Source organism: Lolium rigidum, chromosome 3, assembly GCF_022539505.1.
Source record: "Lolium rigidum isolate FL_2022 chromosome 3, APGP_CSIRO_Lrig_0.1, whole genome shotgun sequence".
Classification (NCBI taxonomy): domain Eukaryota; kingdom Viridiplantae; phylum Streptophyta; class Magnoliopsida; order Poales; family Poaceae; genus Lolium; species Lolium rigidum.
In genome coordinates, this window is record NC_061510.1 from 370,148,732 (window position 1) to 370,171,714 (window position 22,983).

A 22,983-nucleotide genomic window follows, 5' to 3' on the forward strand; every position below is an offset into this window, starting at 1 on the left:
TATGAATAAAACCAGATATAGAAGGAAGAACACCCTTGAAGAGTGAGAAGTGACAAACAAAATCTGGCCAAACTCTGTCTCTCAACCCATAGATGAAGTGACCCACTTTGTTGGATGCTACCGAGAACCGAAAACGGCGATCACTAAGCTGGAAGACATTGAAAGCTCTGTGGTTGCCTCCAATACAAGATTGAAGAGCCAAGCCCACAGACTCCTCCGAGAGAGCAAAAGAGGCCGAAGAGAAGGAGACAACCAAAAAGAATTCCAACGAACCAGAGGAAGGAGAGAAGTGAACCGAGGAACCAAACCGACGATGCACCTGATCCTCGACCGCCAGGCCGGGGGAGAAGTCCCAATGGAGAAGAGCGTCCATGGAGAGAGACTCTAGACGCCATTGTCAAGCTTGGTGGAGAGAAGGTGGAAGGGGCGGAGAGCGAGGTGGGAGAGGAGAGCCATTCAAAACCTCACCTTCTTCCTTGTTGTTCAAACACTTTACCAGAAAATATCTAGACTTAGAGAGACCAATCATGCAAACCAAATTTAACAAGCTCTACGGTAGTTCTCCACTAATAGATTAAACTACACGATGCAAGAGCTTAAACATGATATATGAGAGCTCAAAACAATTGCCCAGTTATTCCAAACCATATGAAGCATTTTCTGATTCCAACCAAATAGCAATCAACGAAGCAATTTTAGCCTTCGCCATGAACATTAAAGCACAATTAAGAACACAAGTGTTCCATATGAAAAAGCGGAGCGTAATATCTCCAATATAAGGATGGTGGGATCCAACTTTATTCAAACCAAAACAAAAATAAAAGCAAACAGACGCTCCAAGTAAAGAACATAAGATGTGATGGAATAAAAATATAGTTTCACTAGAAGTGATCTGATAAGTTGTCGATGAAAGGCATCCCCAAGCTTAGATGCTTGAGTCTTCTTAAAATATGCAGGGATGAACCACCGGGGCATCCCCAAGCTTAGACCTTTCACTCTTCTTGATCATATTGTATCATCCTCTTCTCTTGACCCTTGAAAACTTCCTCCACACCAAACTTCAAGCAAACTTATTAGAGGGTTAGTGCATAATCAAAAATTCATATATTCAGAGGTGACATAATCATTCTTAACACTTCTGGACATTGCACAAAGCTTCTGAAAGTTAATGGAACAAAGAAACCCATTCAACATAGCAAAAGCGGCAATGCGAAATAAAAGACAGAATCTGTCAAAACAGAACAGTCCGTAAAGACGAATTTTACAGAGGCACTTAACTTGCTCAAACGGAAAAACTCAAAACTAATGAAAGTTGGGTACATATCTGAGGATCACGCACGTAAATTGGCAGATTTTTTTGATTTTTTTACAGACAGTTCTACGCAAATTCGTGACAGACAGCAATTCTGTTTCTGCGCAGCAATCCAAATCTAGCATCAACTTTACCATAGAGACTTTACTTGGCACAAAAACATGATAAGGAGAGGTTGCTACAGTAGTAACAACTTCCAAGACTCAACAATACAGTAGCAAAATAAAAACATGGGTTATCTCCCAAGAAGTGCTTTTCTTTAACGCCTTTCAGCTAGGCGCAGAAAGTGCAAATCAAGTAACATCAATAGAAGAAGCATCAACATCATAATTTTTCTTACAAACACAACTTGTTGCAGAGGGTACCTTAGATTCTCCATTATCCAAATTTCCCATGGTGGTGCTAGGGGTTTTATCAATTTTAGGCCTATAATAATTCTTTGGTTTAGGCACCTTAGAGACATACATGAATTTTTGCTCTTTACCCACATAAGCTTTCTCCTTAAACTTAAGAGAAGAAAAAGTTGAACCCAAGGTTCCCATAGCTTTTTCAAGTTCACTAATCCTATTGGTTTGATTATCATGGACAACACAAGTTTCTAGGACACCAATTCTTTCATCAATTCCTCCTAGGGATTTATCAAGTTTATCAGTATTATCAAGTAGCATTCCCAATTTAGTTTCAACACTTGGAAAATTTTTCTCTATGGCTTCCAACATGTACACTAAAGAGGCAGTAGCAATTTCATAATCAGGAGCAAGTTCTACCAAGGATCTATCTTCAAAATCTTCAGTCTTACTAACATGAGTGAAAAATTCTTCTATATTATCTTTTCCAATGATAGACCCACTACCTACCGATATATCTTTCAAAGTAAACTTAGGGTGAAGCATGATGAAATAAACAAAAGGTAAATAAAGTAAATGCAAGTAACTAAATTTTTTTGTGTTTTTGATATAGAGCAAATAAACAAGACAGTAAATAAAGTAACTAATTTTTTTGTGTTTTTAATATGAAGCAAACAAGACAGTAAATAAAATAAAGTAAAGCAAGACAAAAACAAAGTAAAGAGATTGGATGTGGAGACTCTCCTTGCAGCGTGTCTTGATCTCCCCAGCAACGGCGCCAGAAAAAGAGCTTGATTACGTGTGAAGCACACGTCCGTTGGGAACCCCAAGAGGAAGGTGTGATGCGCACAGCAGCAAGTTTTCCCTCAGAAAGAAACCAAGGTTATCGAACCAGTAGGAGCCAAGAAGCACGTGAAGGTTGTTGGTGGAGGAGTGTAGTGCGGCGCAACACCAGTGAAACCGGCGCTAACGTGGAACCTGCACAACACAATCAAGACACTTTGCCCCAACGTAATAGTGAGGTTGTCAATCTCACCGGCTTGCTGAAAACAAAGGATTAAACGTATCGAGTGGAAGATGGTGTTTGTTTGCAAAGAACAGTAAAGAACAATGATTGCAGTAGATTATATTCAGATGTAAAAGAATGGACCGGCGTCCACAGTTCACTAGTGGTGTCTCTCCAATAAGATAACTAGCATGCTGGGTGAACAAATTACAGGTGGGCAATTGACAAATAAAGATTCAATACATATCAATGATGATTACTATGAGATTTCATCAGGGCATTACGACAAAGTACATAGACCGCCATCCAGCATGCATCTATGCCTAAATAATCCACCTTCGGGTTAGCATCCGCACCCCTTCCAGTATTAAGTTGTAAACAACAGATAATTGCATTAAGTATGTGCGTAATGTAATCAACACAAATATCCTTAGACAAAGCATCGATGTTTTATCCCTAGTAGCAACAGCACATCCACAACCTTAGAACTTTCTCGTCACTCGTCCCAGATTAAATGGAGGCATGAACCCACTATCGAGCATAAATACCCCCTCTTAGAGTTACAAGTATCAACTTGGCCAGAGCCTCTACTAGCAACGGAGAGCATGCAAGAACATAAACAACACATATATGATAGATTGATAATCAACTTGACATAATATTCTAGGTTCATCGGATCCCACCAAACACAACATGTAGCATTACAAATAGATGATCTTGATCATGTTAGGCAGCTCACAAGATCTAAACAATGATAGCACAAGCGGAGAAGACAACCATCTTGCTACTGCTATGGACCCATAGTCCAAGGATGAACTACTCACGCATCAATCCGGAGGCGGGCATGATGATGTAGAGCCCTCCGGTGATGATTCCCCTCTCCGGCGAGGGTGCCGGAGGCGATCTCCTGAATCCCCCGAGATGGGATTGGCGGCGGCGGCGTCTCTGGAAGGTTTTCCATATCGTGGCTCTCGGTACAGGGGTTTTCGCGACGAAGGCTTTAAGTAGGCGGAAGGGTAGGTCAGGAGGCGGCGCGAGGGGCCCACACTATAGGGCGGCGCGGGCCCCACCCAGGCCGCGCGGCCCTGTGGTGTCGGTGCCTCGTCGCCCCACTTCGTTATCCATTCGGTCTTCCGGAAGCTTCGTGGAAAAATAAGACCCTGGGCGTTGATTTCGTCCAATTCCGAGAATATTTCCTTTGTAGGATTTCTGAAACCAAAAATAGCAGAAAACAACAACTGGCGCTTCGGCATCTTGTTAATAGGTTAGTGCCGGAAAATGTATAATAATGATGTAAAGTATGTATAAAACATGCAAGTATTGTCATAAAAGTAGCATGGAACATAAGAAATTATAGATACGTTTGAGACGTATCAATAGGCTGTTTGAGTTGTATCATAAAAAGGAGATAATATGGTGCCAGCGCTTCCGTGTGGACTGGTTAGCACATGGTGATAAAAACTCCAGTTATTTTCACCAGCGAGCGAGTATGAGGAGGAATAAAAATGCAGCCAATGCATTAACTAAACCAAATGGGCAGGTTACTGAAGATAATGAGGAGATGCAATCTCTTGCTTCGGATTTCTATATAAATCTGTATACATCGGAAGGTGTTCATAATATAGCACAGGTGCTTGAGTATGTGCCTCGCAAGGCCACTCCCGCGATGAATGATGTACTGGTTGCTCTGTTCTCTTAAGATGAGGTGAATATGGCTCTGTTCCAAATGTTTCCTACCAAAGCTCCAGGGCTGATGGATTCCCAGCTCACTTCTTTCAGAGGCACTGGGATATCTGTGGGGAGGATATAACAAAAGCTGTTCTAGATATAATCAGAGGGACTGAGTGGGCGGAGAGCATTACTGATACCATCTTGGTCCTTATTCCAAAGGTCAAGAATCCTACTTTGCTGTCCCAATTCATGCCTATAAGCCTATGCAACGTGCTTTATAAAATCGCCTCCAAAGTTATGGCTAACCTTTTGAAACAAATCCTCCCTAACATGATATATATCTGAAGAGCAGTAGGCCTTTGTTTCTGGGAGATTGATCACTAATAATATCATCTTGGCATATGAGTGTCTACACTTTATGAAAAAGGAACAGGTCGAAGAGTAATAGCTTATGCGCTCTAAAGCTAGACATGATGAAAGCATATGATTGTGTTGAGTGGGACTATCTAGAGGCCATTATGGTTAAGTTGGGGTTTCCAAGCAATGGATCAGTGTGATTACGAGCATGGTCAGATCGGTTTCTTTTTCTGTATGTTCAATGGTAAAAAGCTTGAGGGTTTTAAACCAACTAGAGGTATTAGACAAGGTTATCATATCTCACCCTATTTGCTCTTATTGGCAGCAAAGGGCCTTTCGTGCATGTTAAAAGATCTCAATCAGTTGTCACATCTTGGAGGTATTAAGGTGGCTCCATCGGCGCCACGAGTTAATCAGCTCTTATTTGATGATAACAGCCTGCTGTTTTTTAAGGGAAGTAGAGAGGGGGTGGGAAGAGTTGTCTGTCCTGTTGGAGAGATATTGTCAAGCTTTGGGCCAACGCATAAATAAGGAAAAGTATTCGATTTATTTCACAAAGGTTTGGCCCCAACCTTTGTGTGATCACATCAAGAACACACTGGATGTTAACTCTGAAGCTTTAAATGATAGGTATCTTGGGATGCCCACTGATGTGGGTTCTTCTCGTAATGGTACTTTCAAGTTCTTAAGAGATAGAGTATGGAGCAAGGTCAAATGATGGCTTGAAAAGATTTTATCTGCTGGCGGCAAGGAAGGGTTAATTAAGTCGGTTGCTCAGGCAATTCCAGTTTTCTCAATGGCTTGTTTTAGACTACCCCGTGGCCTTTGTGAACAGATCAATTCTCTTATCCGCCAATTCGAGTGGGGTAGCAAAGAGGGAAAAAGAAACCCATGTTGGGTGTCATGGGATGTGATGACTTTACCAGAACACCTTGGAGGTCTAGGGTTCAGGGATCTGGAGTTATTTAATTTATGTGTATTAGCGAGGCAGTCGTGGAGAATGATCCAGGATCCGAATTTCTTTGAGTGCTCGGTTACTTAAAGTTGTTTACTTTCCAGATACCACCATTCTTGAGGCTCAGTTGGGATCCCACCCGTCCCAAATCTGGATGATGTCATGTTGCAAGTAGTCACGCGTAAGCGCTCCCCAAAAGCCTGATCGCCCCTCACTCGTACAAGTGTACGAGAGGTGTGGATCCGGAGGCCTATTGTCCCATCCTTCTGTGCACACCAAAAGATGGGATGGGCAAGACGATAGAGACGGCGCAAGGTTCTGAAAGGAGGCAGTCGTGTATGTGCTATATCGGCTAGGGTGTTCGCATCTGGGAATATATAGTCCAGGTCGGGTAGGACGTGGAAGTAGCCCACGTCCGAGTCGGCACAACCCACGATCTAGAACAATCGGAAACAGTCAAGTTACCACGTCTGTTAAACTCTCATAATTAATTTTTCAGATAGCAAAAATATAAAAGAGATGCGTAGATAGGGGCTCGGCTCATTCCTGAGGCGACGCGGAGAGACGAGTGGACGGCGGAGGAGGAGGAGAAGTGAGCGAGGGTTTCTTCTCTTCTCACTCACTTACAAGAGCTAGAAACCACAAATGGAGCCCAGGCTCCATGGTGGCCGTTTTTGTTTTGAAAAAAATCGAAAATGGCATTTGTAAGTTTCAAAAAGATCGGAAACAAAATTCTAGGTGCATATAGTGTAACTCTACCACTTTGAAAAATATCGATTAAAAATTCGTTGTATTCTAGAGTACACAAAAATGACAAATTTTCAACTTTTCAAATTTGCCCTGTTCATCACACCCAGATCAACACATTTGTCGTTTTTGTTGACACCAATATACAGTGAATCTCGGACTGATTTTTTTTCACATTAGTAGACTTCATTATTATCTACATCAAGAATTTTTGTTTCGGTTTTTTTTGAAACCTTCAAATGTCCTTTTAAAATTTCTCCAAAAACAAACTACATGTACCTGGCCCCTCTCTATCCTTATAAACCACTCCATATCTCTCCCCACTAATAATGTGAGATTAAACTTGAGTCCCACCTCTTATCATACATAAATGGGCCAAAAAAATATTCAAAATTTCATTAGCTATGGTGCTATGGCCCAACACCAAATTCCAACAGCCGGTGGCCTCGACATTTTCTTTTCAAATTGTGTAAACCGAAGCTTTCTTTTTTATGTCTTGTACCTGAAATTCTTTTTCCAAATTATATCTACCATACCGATAGATCGGGCTGCAGCTGGGCCCTAAGCTGGGCTGCTCGGGCGTGGACCACCACGTAGTACAAACACCGATCGAATTGATTATTTTTAACTCTACGAAAAAAGATTATTTTTAACGAGCTGGAGTCTGAGACCGGGTAGAATGGGTATTCGATTTCGATTTCAATTCTCTTTTCCTTTTTCTGGCTGGGCAAAGGGTTCACGATCGATCGCGCCTCGTCCCAGCCCTCTAGATTTAGATCCACGGGTAGAGGACTACTCCAATAGATTTAGAACAGATGCTTCTGGTATCTAAACTTTGTCCGCTTTTCTCAAAAAAAAAAAAACTTTGTCCGCAGCGGAGTCCTGTTGCTTCTGGTAGTCCGAGGTACCATACAAAACCCTCAGACGTTCCTGACATAAAAAGGTATGATCGATACCGGCGCCACCGAGACCGATCCTCTACCATGCCGACCACCTCGAGCGTCTCTGTCGCCGCCAGCGGTTCCGCCTCCTCCATCGTAGTCAGCACCGTGAGCGGCCACCACACGCTCAAGATCGTCGGCTACTCGTCCGCCAAGGAGCTCTCTACCGGCCAATGGATCGAGCCTTGCCCATTCCAGGTGGGAGGCCGCACATGGCATGTGCGCTGCTGTCCCAATGGAGCCAGCTCCGAGTACGTTGATTATGTATCCTTCTACCTCAACCTCGATGATACCCTTGCGGAAGCCAAGACCGTGAAAGCAAAACTTCACTTCAGCCTACTCGACCAACATGGTAAGCCAGCGCCGTCCAATGCCTTGCCCTACTCCACCGACTTTTCCGTTGGGGGTTTGACGACTTCATTAAAAGGGTTGAGCTGGAGAAATCAGAGCTTCTAAAAGATGATTCCTTCACTGTCAAGGTCGACGTAACAATCATGAGTGAGTTCCGCGTGCAGGAGACACCGCCACCAACCACGGTGCCACCGTCAGACATGCACCAGCACTTCGGGGACCTCCTGTAAAGCAAAGCAGGCGTCGATGTCGAATTCCGTGTCAGTGGGGAGATATTCTCGGCCCATCGGTCGGTGCTCTCGGCGCGGTCTCCAGTTTTCAGAGCGCGGTTCTTTGGCCTGATGAAGGAGGGAACCACAACAGAGGCCATAGACATAGATGACATGGAGCCACACGTGTTCAGCGCCCTGCTTACTTTCATGTACACCGATGTGTTGCCAGATGCGGATCAACAAGAAGAGTATGCCATGGCTCAGCATCTGCTTGTTGCGGTAGAAATGTACGGCTTGGACAGGCTGAAGCTGATTTTCCAAGATAAGTTGACAAGTAGTATTGACATAAGTTCCGCGGCAACCATATTGGCATTGGCCACTGGTGGAAAAATGGCCTTCGGTCGCGGTGCGCAACTGCCATTAGTCGCGGTTGCGCAACCGCGACCTATTATTCGCGACTAAAGGTCCCCCCTTTAGTCGCGGTTCCTTACGAACCGCGACTAAAGGCCCGTCCACGTGGGCGGCAGGCGAGCGCCAGGGCGGAGGACCTTTAGTCGCGGTTCTTCTGGCCAACCGCGACTAAAGGCCTCCGCAGGGTTTAGGGTTTAGCCCCTCCCCTAAATCTGGTTTGTTTTTAATTTGTATTGTTTTATTTCTTTTGGGTTTTAATTTTGAAGGAGTTTCACATATTCTACCGTACTACATACATGCATATGAATGTACAATTTCAAACAAATTTGAAATTAGAACCAAAAAGAATTCAAGAGGAATATACAATATATATTCAATATCGGATGACCATATACAATTTTGAACAAGTTTCCATACATATTTAGTGCATATAAAGTTCTACGTCCTCTACATAGTGTTCTCCTCTAGGATCGATGACTTCTCCGGCGAACCATCCAGCTAGTTCCTCTTGAAGTGGTCGGAAGCGAGCTTCGGAGTAAGCGTCGTCCGGAGGTTATTCCTCCCGATGTTGTTCTCGGACGGCTGCCGCTCGATGGTGTATCTTCGGATCCTCTCACAAACATAGTATCCACATAGATTGGTCCCCGGTGGCTGAATATCCCCGGTCGCAGCCTTTGCCATTTTAAAATGTAGCTCTTTTTTGAATTCACCGACCTTTTGATCTACGAACCGTCCCCAAACCCTATGAGGCAAGGAAAATTAAATGAACAAGAGAGTTATTAATTAGTTACTTGATATTAGGAAATGATGAATGAAATAGGCCGATCGATATAGAGCGCAAACGAATGAAAGTAGTTACTTTTGCATCATTTTTCTCATGTCGGCCCAAAGCTTCGTATCCATATTCGGAGAGTCGTGGACGAGAACCGTGGAGTTCTGAATTTGAATTACTAGCCGAATCCAGTGGAACCTGCGGACACGATACATGCACAGTCATGCATAACTCATCGATTAGCCACATACCATGCATGGAGTAAACAAAAGAGAATGTGCTCAAGACAGAAACACTCACCCAAAATGGTAAGGAAATAGAATATCACTTTTGAGTTCCTGTTTTGTAAGAAACATCCACGAGTCACCCTCCACGTCTTTGGGGTGGCGTTGTAACACATATGAATTAACGATTTGTGGGTCAATGAACCCAACATCATGGGTGTGCCTTATTCGCATTTCCCGCTTCTTCATTCTGCATAATAGCGTCCACAACAAGATAGTTAGGACAATATATATATTTATAGTGCAGGCAATAATGAACGAGATGGGGTAGAAATTAATAAATCACTTACAGAACATAGCAGCTGATGATAGATTTGTCGAGCTCGCGCAGATTGAACAGACTGGAACAATTCACTCCGATGAATTTTTATATAGTAATGTTTGAAGTGATGCTCGGGTCTAACTTCCGCATAAATATATTCTCCGGCGTTTTTAAGTTTTATGTAACCCTTGTACCAATTTAGCAGACCTTTCATTTGTCGAGGTAGATCCTCTTCCTGCGCAGGCTCGACGAGAGGACCATCCTTCACATATGCAAATACTACGTCCTTCATTGCCACGTCATCAAGGCCTAATGCTACACGAAGAGTCAGACCTAAGTCTACCGCTTGTTCTTTGGCTCTCGCTACAGTCAATCCCTGTGCTGCCGCAGCTGCTATGACATCAGGGGCATCGTCCTCCGGACATGCGGCTTTCACTATGAGCGGGGCGATCGACTGTTTACTTTGTTCCCCGAGCTGGGCAACTTGTTTCCCCCTGACCGCGAGTGCTTGACTACGAAGTTCACGTTCATAGTCGTCGAGCGGATTCTTCGCGGCCTGGGACGGTGTGTTCAAAAATGACTTAGCCCAGCTCTTTTCCTTCTCGGAAAATACTTGTTTGGGCTCGGGCTCTCTTTTCTTCTTGCAGTCCGCCTGCCATTTCTCATGCTCGAGCAGCCACGACCGCTGCATTTTGCTCCACACTAAGGTCATAAGGCCTCGGGGTGAGAGGCTTTAGTGATGGCTCTGGTATCTTTGTGGTTGCAGGTACATAAGGCTCCGGGTTAATAACCCAAGACTGCCTCTGCTTCTTCGCCGGAGGTGGATTGGGGGGCGGCGTCCGATCACCCGCCGGACGAGGACTGGGGGGCGGCGTCTACTTACCCGCCGGAGGTGAATTGGGGGACGGCGTCGGCTGACGTGAAGGAGGTGTAGGTGAACCACCACCACCACCGCCGCCGCCACCACCACCGGAGGGGGTGGACTTGTTTGCCTTGGCGCCTCGCCCGGAAACTTGATAAACTTCTTCTGCCATAGAATGAGCTGGCGCTTGACATCTCCAAGTCTTGTCGCCCCTTCAGGTGTAGCAATGTCAATGTCCAGGTCCTCAAACCCTTGGACAATGTCCTCCACCGTGACACGAGCATAGCCATCTGGAATGGGGTTGTTGTGGTGGAGTGCTCCAGGTGGTAAAGCACTGCCGATGGCTACCTTCATGGACATGTTCCCGATAGGATAATACAGATGACATGCTTTCATCTCCTTTATATCGTCCACGGGGTAGCGAGGAGGCTCCGGTGCAGTAATTTCGACCACCGGAGGCTCCGGTGCAGTAATTTCGATCGTCGGTGCACCAGCCGGTGGGGCCTCCGTGGAAGCCACGCTGCTTCTTCTCTGCTCCTGGCTTCCGAGATCCATTGGATGATCTTCATGCTTGCGCCCGAGCTGCATCTCTTTCGGCTACTAGTACACTCACGGTTTTCTTCATCACATCCATTTCCGTTACCAACTTCGCCACAACATCCGCATCCCGATCCATCTTTCTCTTACGGCTTCGTAACCGTACGGGTCATCGTTGCGGGGAACCCTACTTTCCACGGAATGTCCCCGGGCATGCCTCGTACACGTCCTCCGTGTTCGGGATTCCCGAGGGCTTTTGTCGTGGCGTCGTTCTCTCTGTTGAACTTGATCCTCCCCTCTTGAGCATCCCTCATTGCCTCAATAAGCTTTTGGGTGGGTTTAATTATTTTGCCCCGATAAACACACTCCCCTGTCTCCGGGTTCAGCGATCCCCCATGCCCGTACCACCAGCTTTTGGCCCTTGGGTCCCATCCCTCCGTACACGGACGGATTCCTCGCGCCCTCAGCTCGTTCTCCATCATCTCCCACCTAGGCTGCCAAAAGCGATACCCTCCTGGCCCCATAATATGATTGTACTCCTTCTTGGCCGCATTCTTCTTATTTTTTTCGACATTTCAAGGAACTGCTCCGATTTCTTTTGCTTCACAAATTCTGGCCAATCATGTTGCAGTTTCTCATATTGTCCTTCGAAAACCGGAGTCTTAGCCTGCTTGACAAAGTCATGGCCTAGTTTTTGCTTGTATTTCCGGAATGCGTCGGCCATCTTAGAAAGAGCGAACTGTTTGACTAGCTTGCACCTCTCCTTGTTTTCCTGAATCTTGTTACCCGCCTCATCGTATCTGCGGTATTCCGGAGGTAGAACGAAATGTTCTATAAGCTTCTTGAAGCAATCTTTTTTTGTTCTCTTATCGACAAAAGTGAAACCAAGACGTGCCTTCTTTGGCTCATTCCACTCCTGGACGGTGATCGAGACGTTGTCTCTAACAACGGCTCCGCATTGGCTGATAAACTTGGTGGCGTTCTTGCTGGGCTCCAGCGGCCTGCCGGTTGCTTCGTCGACAACCTCGATGGTGCATGTTTCGTTTGGTTTCATCGTCTTGGTTGCGCCACGCTTTGACGACGACGTACTCGATTTTTTCGACGATCCGACCGAGGGCTAAAATAAGAAAGAGAGTCGCGCGCGTTAGTACACACATATTTATTCAAATCAGTTAGTTTGTATCACCAGAGGCTCAATGTATATATATACCTCGGCGCCGGAGGTGGTTGCTACTTCCAATTCAAGATCGTCGTTTACCGACGTTTCTTCGGCATCATCTTGCCGACGGCGCCCTTCATCTTCACCGTCAAGGTTCGGATAAGAAGAGATATCATCTTCTTCTTGTTCGGTCGGCACATATTGAATATCGCCGTTTATGATGCCGAACATATGGTCTTCGACGTCCGGATCATAGTTGTCCATAATCGGGTCAGCTCTATCGTCCGCCATATGTCGATCCCGAAAACATGTAGTCAAAACAAAATTAATTGTGTATATGCCAGCATTATCACATCTCTTCTACATATAAAGAGAGAGGGCGACGATGGAGGCGAGAGGGGGGACGCAGTGACCGCGTGACCGAGAGACCGGTGGCGGTGGCGAAAGGGGGACGCGAGTGACCGCGTGACCGAGAGACCGGTGGCGGTGGCGAATTGAAAGCGGGGACGCAACCGCGTGACCGAGAGACCGGTGTGGCGGTGACCGAGAGAGCGGTGGCGGTGCCGAGAGAGCGGTGGCGGTGACCGAGAGTCAATTTTTCAGTTAACATTCCCATGTAGTTAGTTAGAAAAAAACACAAAAGTTTTCCAAATTCCAAACATGCCAATTAAGTTATTTTTTAAGTTATTTTTTTCATAAGTTATTTTGGTTAAGTTATTTTGTTCTTAAGTTATTTTGGTTAAGTTATTTTTTTCTTAAGTTATTTTGGTTAAGTTATTTTTTTCTTAAGTTATTTTTTTCTTAAGTTATTTTGGTTAAGTTATTTTTTTCTTAAGTTATTTTTTAAGTTATTTTTTTCTTAAGTTATTTTGGTTAAGTTATTTTTTTCTTAAGTTATTTTGGTTAAGTTATTTTTTTCTTAAGTTATTTTTTAAGTTATTTTTTTCTTAAGTTATTTTGGTTAAGTTATTTTTTTCTTAAGTTACTTTGGTTAAGTTATTTTTTTCTTAAGTTATTTTGGTTAAGTTATTTTTTTCTTAAGTTATTTTTTAAGTTATTTTTTTCTTAAGTTATTTTGGTTAAGTTATTTTTTTCTTAAGTTATTTTGGCTAAGTTATTTTTTTCTTAAGTTATTTTTTTCTTATTATGTTAATTTTGGTTAAGTAGTTAGTTAAAAAAAACACAAAAGTTACAAATTAAAAAAACAAAAAAAAACGGCCAGAGAGGCGGCCGGGCGCGCCCCTGGCCATCTCCTCTCTGCCGGCGGCCGGGCGCACTGCGCGCGGCGCGCGCGGCACGCCCCTACTGCGGCGGCGGCGGCCGGGCGGAGGCGGCGGCGCGCGCGGCGCAACTCAGGCTGGCGCGCGGCGGCGTCGTCCGGCGGCGCGGGCAAAGGCCGGCCGGCCGGGGTTCGATATCGGGGCCGGGCGGGGGGGGACGACGACGTACGGGGAGAAGAAGGCGCGCAGAGGCGCGCGGCGGCCGACGGCGGCGACGAGGACGAGGAGGAGCGCGGCGGCCGACGGCGGCGACGAGGGCGCGGCGGTCGGCGAGGTCGACGAAGCGGCAGCGCCTGGCGGTTCGGTTCGAGCGAGAAGTGAAATCTGCGCGGGCCGCCCGCGCGTTTTTATAGGGGAGGGGATTTAGTCGCGGTTGGTGTTACCAACCGCGACTAAAGGTTACCCTTTAGTCGCGGTTGGTAACACCAACCGCGACTAAATCCCATTTTTGCCAGATTTTGCGGTTCCCGCGGAAAACGAGCTTTAGTCGCGGTTGGCCAGGCCAACCGCGACTAAAGGCCTTTTTCGAAATTCAGAAAATTCAGAAGAATAAAACTAATCATTTCTAAATGTGTAAAATATATCAACAAATTCAAAAAAATAAAACTAATCATTTCTAAATGTGAAAAATACAAATAATATATCCAAAAATTCAGAAAAATAAAATTAATTCATTTCAAAATCTTAAAAATACAAATAATATATCAAAAAATTCAGAAAATAAAACTAATTCATTTAAAAATCTTAAAAATACAAATAATATATCAAAAAATTCAGAAAAATAAAACTAATTCATTTAAAAATCTTAAAAATACAAATAATATATCAAAAAATTCAGAAAAATAAAACTAATTCATTTAAAAATCTTAAAAATACAAATAATATATCAAAAAATTCAGAAAAATAAAACTAATTCATTTAAAAATCTTTCCGCCTCTGTCTTTCCGCCGGCCCCCTCTTCCCGCCTCTGTCTTTCCGCCGGCCCCATCTTCCCGCCAGTTCTTCCATGTCTTCCCGCCATTTCTTCCATGTCTTCCCGCCTCTTTCTTCCCGCCATTTCTTCCATGTCTTCCCGCCTGTTTCTTCCCGCCACTTTCTTCCCGCCTCCTGTCTTCCCGCTCCCATTTTTCCCGCCATTTCTCACTACATATATGTTGCCCGGCTTGGCCAGCATTATCACATCGATCTCTACAATCTCTCATCACTCTCTCATGGCTTCAACCGCACCCACTCTAACCTACCGGCAGGTGGAGGAGCTTTGCGCCTCGAACTACCCTTGCCCACCGGGCTACCGCGTCCCCGCCGGCTGGAGCCTAAGCGCCGGCGGCGTGCCGGTCCCTCCCGTCCCTCAGGGTACTGCGCGCCGGGCGGCCATCACGAACCACTACTACCTCGACCTCACGCCGGAGCGGCGGATGAATCCCGCTGGCATCCCGATAACCAGCATACTTGGGACGCCTTCTTCATCAATCGGCGTGAGAGGGCGCTCGCCAGGTATGAGGAGGACGGTCTGCCTCCTGGAAACTTCCACGAGGCCGGCCGTCGGCTATGGTGGTACGGCCGGACTCTGCAGAGCGTCATGGACTACATCACGGCCGGCGATATCCCCGCCTGCGCTACCCTCAGTTCGAGCCACGAGCGCCGCCCGACGGCGGCGACGACAGCAGCGGCGACGACGACGCCGGCAACTTAGAAGGCGACGACTACCAGTACAACGGCGGCGGCTATGAAGACTACGAGTATGCATATCATACGCCTAGGCAGGAGTATGACTAAATCACTCCAAATTTCCTTTATGCAGGAGTATGACTTAGTCACTCCAAATTTCATGTATGCAGGAGTATGACTTAGTCACTCCAAATTTCATGTATCATCGGTGCTATCTCGAGTCAATTGAATCATTCGAAAATGGACACCAAACACATCACGGGTAATATAATTCACATGATTCATTCAACAAAGTTTGGTACAATAATAAATTATTACACATCATTTCTTCCCTTGTGTCCCCGCTTGCTTACGATTGTGCCGTATCCATGGAGCATCCTCATCATTTAACTTAATGCTTGGGTCGGTGTTCACTTTGAAGGGCGGAATTTCAGCAAACATATTATAATCTTCCGACATGTCTGTCTTGTCCTCCACTCCCACGATGTTTCTTTTCCCTGAAAGAACAATGTGGCGCTTTGGATCATCGCATGATGTACTGATCGTTTTCTTATCTTTCCGTTTCCTCGGTTTGCTACTCATGTCCTTCACATAGAAAACCTGAGCGACATCTTTCGCTAGGACGAATGGTTCGTCAAGGTAACCAAGATTGTTGAAATCCACCATTGTCATTCCGTATTGCTGGTCCACCTTTACCCCACCTCCTGTTAGCTTGAACCATTTGCACCGGAACAAAGGGACCCTAAAGGAGGGTCCATAGTCAAGTTCCCATATCTCCTCTATGTAACCATAATATGTGACCTTTTGCCCATTCTCGGTTGCTTGCATCAAAGCGGACACCACTCGTTTTGGTTGGTGCTCTTTTTATCTTGGGCGATCGTGTAAAATGTATTCCCATTTATCTCGTACCCTTGGAAAGTCGTTATAGTCGAAGATGGTGTCTTGGCCAACATGTACGAGCTGATCTACAACCTTATTGTCACTCATTAAATGTTTTCTCAACCAACCGCCGAAAGTCTCCATGTGGGCCTTCCTAATCCAGGATTCAGGCTTCCCGGGGTTGTCCGAGCGTAAAATATTCTTGTGTTTCTCAAAGTACGGAGCCACCAAGCTGGAATTGGTCGAACCGTGTGGTGTGCTTCGATCGGAGAATGGCCGTCCATACATATCGTTGATTTCCTTCCGATCGTGCCTTTTCCACTTAGTCTCCCCTCGTGCCGCGATTGAGGAAGACCAATCGGCTTAAGGTCAGGAACAAAGTCAACACAAAACTCAATTACCTCCTCATTTCCATAGCCCTTGGCGATGCTTCCTTCTGGCCTAGCACGGTTACGAACATATTTCTTTAATACTCCCATGAACCTCTCGAAAGGGAACATATTGTGTAGAAATACAGGACCGAGAATGGAAATCTCATCAACTAGGTGAACCAGGAGGTGCGTCATAATATTGAAGAAGGATGGCGGGAACACCAACTCGAAACTGACAAGACATTGGACCACATCGTTCTGTAACCGTGGTAGAACTTCTGGATTGATTACCTTCCGAGAGATTGCATTGAGGAATGCACATAGCTTCACAATGGCTACTCGAACATTTTCCGGCAGGAGCCCCTCAAAGCAATCGGAAGCAATTGCGTCATAATCACGTGGCGGTCGTGAGACTTCAGGTTTTGGAACTTTTTCTCCGCCATGTTTATTATTCCCTTTATATTGGACGAGAATCCTGACGGGACCTTCATACTCGCTCGGGCATTCAAAAAAGATGACCTTCTCTTCTTTGGTCGGAGCGTAGGCGGCACGACCTTGAAACCATTCCGGATGCCTGGTCATCGGGGTCTTTCAAACTTTGTTGGTCCTGCCGTGCTTCCTTTGTATCATTTGACTTCCCATACACGCCCAAGAAGCTTAGGATGTTCACGCAAATATTCTTCGTAACGTGCATCACGTCGATTGCAGAGCGGACTTCTAGGACTTTCCAATATTCTAGCTTCCGAATATAGATTTCTTCTTCCACATGGCTACGTGCCCGTCAGCTCCCTTCGGAACCGATTGTCCGCCAGGCCCCTTTTCAAAGATGACTTTCAAATCCTTGACCATATCAAATACCTCGGCACCAGTGTGTTCCGCAGGCTTCGGCCGGTGATCTGCCTTGCCGTTGTAATGCTTGCCTTTCTTTCTTACTGGATGACCTTTCGGAAGAAATCGACGATGCCCAAGGTACACGTTCTTCTTACAATTTGGCAAATGTTCACTTTCAGTCTCATGTAAGCAGTGCGTGCATGCATTGTATCCCTTATTTGACTGTCCCGAAAGGTTACTAAGAGCAGGCCAATCGTTGATGGTTACGAAAAGCAACGCTCGTAGGTCAAATTCCTCTTCTTTGTGCTCATCCCACACACGGACACCAGGTCTGCCCCACAGCTGTAAAAGCTCATCAACTAATGGCCTTAGGTACACATCGATGTCGTTGCCGGGTTGCTTCGGACCTTGGATGAGCACCGGCATCATAATGAACTTCCGCTTCATGCACAACCAAGGAGGAAGGTTGTAGATGCATAGAGTCACGGGCCAGGTGCTATGGCTGGAGCTCGCTCGCCAAAAGGATTCATGCCATCCGTACTTAGACCAAATCTTATGTTCCTTGCGTCAGCTGCAAAATCTTTGAACTCTCTCGTCGATCTTTCTCCATTGCGTTCCATCCGCGGGGTGTCTCAACTCCCCGTCCGACTTACGGTCCTCTTTGTGCCATCGCAACAACTTGGCATGCTCTTTGTTCCTGAACGGACGTTTCAACCGTGGTATTATAGGAGCATACCACATCACCTTGGCGGGAACCTTCTTCCCGGGTTTACGGCCCTCAACATCGTCACCGGGGTCATCGCCTCTGATCTTATAACGCAATGCAGGTGCATACCGGGCATTCATTCAAATTCTCGTATTCACCGCGGTAGAGGATGCGATCGTTGATGCATGCATGTATCTTCAGAACCTCTAAACCTAGAGGGCAGACAACCTTCTTTGCTTCGTACGTATCGGCGGGCAACTCGTTATTCTTTGGAAACATATTCTTCAACATTTTCAGCAAGTCTTCAAATGCCGAGTCAGCTACACCTGCATGTGCCTTCCATTTCAGCAAATCCGAGTGTGCAGCCCAGCTTTTTCAGACCATCATCGCATCCGGGGTACAGCGCCTTCCCGTGATCCTCTAACATGCGATCCAAATTCTCCCTCTCTTTTTCAGTTTCGCAGCGTCTCCGTGCATCAGCAATGGTCCGACCAAGATCATCAACGGGATCATCACGTGCCTCTTCTTCACCTTCCCCTTCACCTTCAGACATCCTCCATGAAAGTATCACCGAAATGAGCAAGATAGCTTTCATCGATGAAATCATCCCCTTCTTCATCTTCTTCCATTATAACCCCTCTTTCTCCATGCTTGGTCCAACAATTATAGCTTGGCATGAAACCGTGCCGAAGCAGGTGCAGCTGAACATCTCTTGAGGAAGCGTAATCCTTCTGATTCTTACATTTAACACATGAACAGATAACAAAACCCCCCTGCTTGTTCGCATTAGCCACTACGAGGAAATCTTTCAAACCCGTACTGAACTCGCCGGAGAGTCGGTTACCGTACATCCATTGTCGATTCATCTGCATTATTATAATATAAAATATATAATTAACCATCATGCATTTGTTAAACTAACTAGCTACAAACAATATAAATTAAACAATGAACTACACACACATGCACATTTTATCAACGACACATCAAAGGTTCAAGTTGCTAACCGCGATCGAGGAGGAAAAAATAAATGAGAAAGCTCAAGTGTGGCTCCAACACTTCATATCATGTTTGTTTCATGCTCTTGGGGCATTTCATCAAACACCTTATGTGCATAAGAGGAACCAAAAGCAAACCTAACACCCACTTGTGAAGCTTGTGAAGAAAATGGCACCAAATGGCTAAGTGTTGGCTGCTGGGTGGGTATATATAGGGGGGGCGGCTTTAGCCGCGGTTGGCCTGACCAACCGCGACTAAAGGCCTTCGGGCACTCTTAGTCGCGGTTGGCCCAGCCAACCGCGGCTAAAGCCCCCCACGTGCAACGGCTGGCCACCGAGCGCCCTGGGCCCAGGCCTTTGGTCGCGGTTCGCCTCCCGAACCGCGACTAAAGGTACCATTAGTCGCGGTTCCTTTACCTTCGCGACTTATGGGGCTCACCGGAAGCCTGTTTTTCTAGTAGTGGGCGGATCAGTACAACTATCGTGACCTTAAGGAGGCATGCTTGGTGTTCCTCGGCGACCCGACAAATCTGAACGAGGTCATAGACTCTCAAGGTTTTGAGCCATTAACCAAAAGCTGCCCTGGTGTTATAATGGAGTTCCTCAGGTGCCAGATTATTTCTCATTTAGGTGGGAGATGGAAAACAAGAGCATGAACATGAGGTTTCAGTCATCATGTTATTTGCAATCATCAGTCCAGAAAGTTACCCAGAATGCTACCTAATGCTAGTATAGATCTATGTGCGGTTTAGTTCTCACAAAGGATTTGTACGTTGGTCTTTTTTTTCCTGTTTGGTCGACGTATAGTGGAGAATTATTAACGGTTCAACATATGTGCAAAGCATGAAACATGTGAGCTACTTAGCGAACAGTTATTTCAGTTCTGACTAGTTGCCCTTTATGTTGCCTAGTTGCCTGCGAGCATTGTTGATAAATGCATGATGAAAGATATATAACCGGTTGAGCACAAGTCATCTAAGCGAATCAAGATACCAACTATAACATTTTTTCTATCATCCTATGCAAATCGTTCCTACTCGGCACACATCAGCATTATATCTTTAGAACTAACTTTGATAGTCGAATAAAAGAAGATACCGCAACAATGCTTACCCATCTATTGTCCTTTTTTTCAATTTAGAAAGCAGGGTGAAGTGACATATTTCAACATGAGTACTTCGAAAAATGGGTATTGTTTTTAAAGTACCAGCTGGCAGTGGCGGAGCTACAAAGAAATAGCTGGGCGGGCCAGGCTAAAGCAATGAACATTTATTTTCTAGCTGTGGTACATTTTATTGATCAAGTGTTGTATTTCTGAACAAAGAGAAATAAACATATAACTAGTTAAAATGCCCGTGCGTTGCCACGGGTGACAAGCCACTCAAGTTTTTAAAACTACTTTGCTAAATATGTAATTTGAGACATAGTATTTTTATGATTTCACCTTATTCATAATCTTTTGTGATACCACTTTGTTCATACCACAGAAATGTCTTTCATATACATATGATGTGCAAAAGCTCTTGTTATGTTCTTGGGGCGTTTCACCTTAGTCATCAAGAAAACTCCATGTGAATGTCTCCACAATTGTCTCGATGTGTTGACTAAAAACATCTAAAATGCCCTCACATATTTGTGTTGCTACAATACTAAAATACTACAAATAAGTACAAAGATGCAATCAAAATGATATTAAACTTCTTTAACACAACCCAAATTGTTAGTTTGCAATCTTTACGGTTGACTTTGCCTACAACTACTACTCTCTTGATAGCAATGCCATTGTTGATCAACGATCAATTCCAAACGTCTGATGGGATAATGTATTATCCACATTGAACTCGCAGAAGAATAATATGTTTCCTTCACCCTACTAATACTATGCAAGACCCTCGTAATGATACATGCACCTTCCAAGAAATATCTAACATTCACCAAAGTTGAAGGGGCATTGAAACAAGAATATTATTGATAGTGTGCAGAAAATGAGCATGATTAAATAATACACGTATTACCATGTGCAACAAATAGACATTATTAATATGAAAATATTTCCAATGACAAATGCAAAAATAACCACTGCAAGGCTAACTAAGATACAAGAATCAACTTTGTAAGCTATAAAATGAAATCACGCCCATAGATGATGAATGCAAGAAATTATAAATGATATGATGTGACAACCAATTGGACAAAATCTATGAGAAATGAGAACCATTTTGATCTAAGGATGAGGATGGCATAACAATTATCACACAGATTGTATACAAGATACCAGATGATGAAGTGATAGTATTGTTGTAAATGATCACAAAGACACCATATAAATAAAGTATGATCTCAAGGTTCTTGTTTTATATATAATAAGTACTATGGCTGATGCCATGTCTCATAAATCGTCCATGTCTCCCTGGTACATTGTTAAGTTGTAAATAAATAATCAAATGGTATTTCAAGTTGGGAGCCAAGCATGTCGCGTGCAATGAGAGACGCACCAGGTTCTGGTTGGACTGGTGGACGGGAAGGGGGCCCTTCAGGGCAAGGTTTCCACTCATCTTTAGCTGCTGCACTGATCCGCTGATATCAGTCGCCGATGCTAGACCACGGGAGGGGAACCCCGGGGAATGGGGGGTCGATTTTCGGCGACCATTTGGCACTGCCGAAACAGTCGAGTAGGACAACCTGTGTCGGGAAGCCATGGGATGGCAACCGGGGATTGAGGAGGACACGGTCTCCTGGTCCATCGACGCTTCAGGTAACTTCATAGCCAAGTCGGTTTATCTAGCGCTGACGCAGGGGGCGACAGTTACCTGCTTCAAAGAAGCTTGGCGCACCAGGGTTCCCCCAAGATACGTGTTTTCTTGTGGCAGCTGATTCGAGGGCGACTACCCTCGTGTGAGCAAGTGGCCAAAAGACACGGACCTTCGGATGGGAGGTGTGCAGTTTGTCAGGAGGTGGAAGACTGCAACGACATCTTCTTCTCCGGTCCCATCGCCAAAATGATGTGGGCTGGAGTTAGGGAACTCCTCCACTGTGACTGGAACCACGCCGGGCCGGGGGAGTTCATTGCAATCGCCCAAGGCCTCTACGGCCCGCTTCGTAGGCTAGTTTGGTTTACGTTCGCAGCCCAGTGTTGGACCTTGTGGACTGTACGCAACAAACTTACCATTGAAGGAAAGATGATCGGAAACCCGGCTGATGTGTTTTACCATATGTTGATCCATATGCAGTGCTGGAGGGTTCTGGTCAGACAGAGGGACCGGGCGATGCTGGACGCGGCGGTGGACGACGTCAGGAGACTCTACGCGAGACTGCGAGCTGAGTAGCGGAGGACCCAGGCAGCGGCTCGACCATGGACTTTCCGAGTTCCCTATCATCTTGGGTTGAGTGTGCCTATGTGTTGGTTGGATCAGCTTTGTATCTCTCTTTAGTGCTTCTCCGAGACCTGGGTTGGGTCAAACTTTCTAGCGCCTTTGGGCGAGTGGTGTGTGTGCGCTTTGTATGACTTTGTTGGATCGTTTGCCAGGAGGGTTTTATTTATAAAGCCGGGCCATGTGGCCTTCTGTTTAAAAAGTTGTAAATAAATATGTCCTTTGGATAGTCCTTATTAAAAGCAAGGGATAGTCGCATGTATGATGTATCTACTGGATTAATATGGTAATATCTCAAATTGTTATGAACGGATTCCCAGTAAATTAAATGGGCAAAACATAGTGCCATAACCTAAAAAGAATCACTAAGAATCCTAGTTACAACATTTACCAAGTATCCCTAAATAAATTATGATACATAGAGTGGGGGATCTCGAAGCTTCAGGGCGACGACCATGGGCTAGCGGGCGGCATTGACTCGGGGTGACCTCACATGGATGCTGGCTGCTGTCCTCGGCAGCGTGGACATCGTCTCAGTAGTAGGTGCTCGTCCGGCGAGCATGTCTCTCCAGCATCGCGCACATCAGATCTGAAGGCCACCTCTTGGTTCTGACCATCGTCTGTCAGATCCATGGCCTCGCCTGGCCGCCGGAGCTTGCCTGAATGAGTCACGGTGGGTCGGGCAGCTCGGGA

General features: G+C 45.4%; 1 pseudogene; it reads left to right on the forward strand.

Moving 5' to 3' along the window:
• Positions 1-7,378: 7,378 nt before the first annotated feature.
• Positions 7,379-19,575, forward strand: LOC124697404 (annotated as a pseudogene).
• The last annotated feature ends 3,408 nt before the right edge of the window (positions 19,576-22,983 follow it).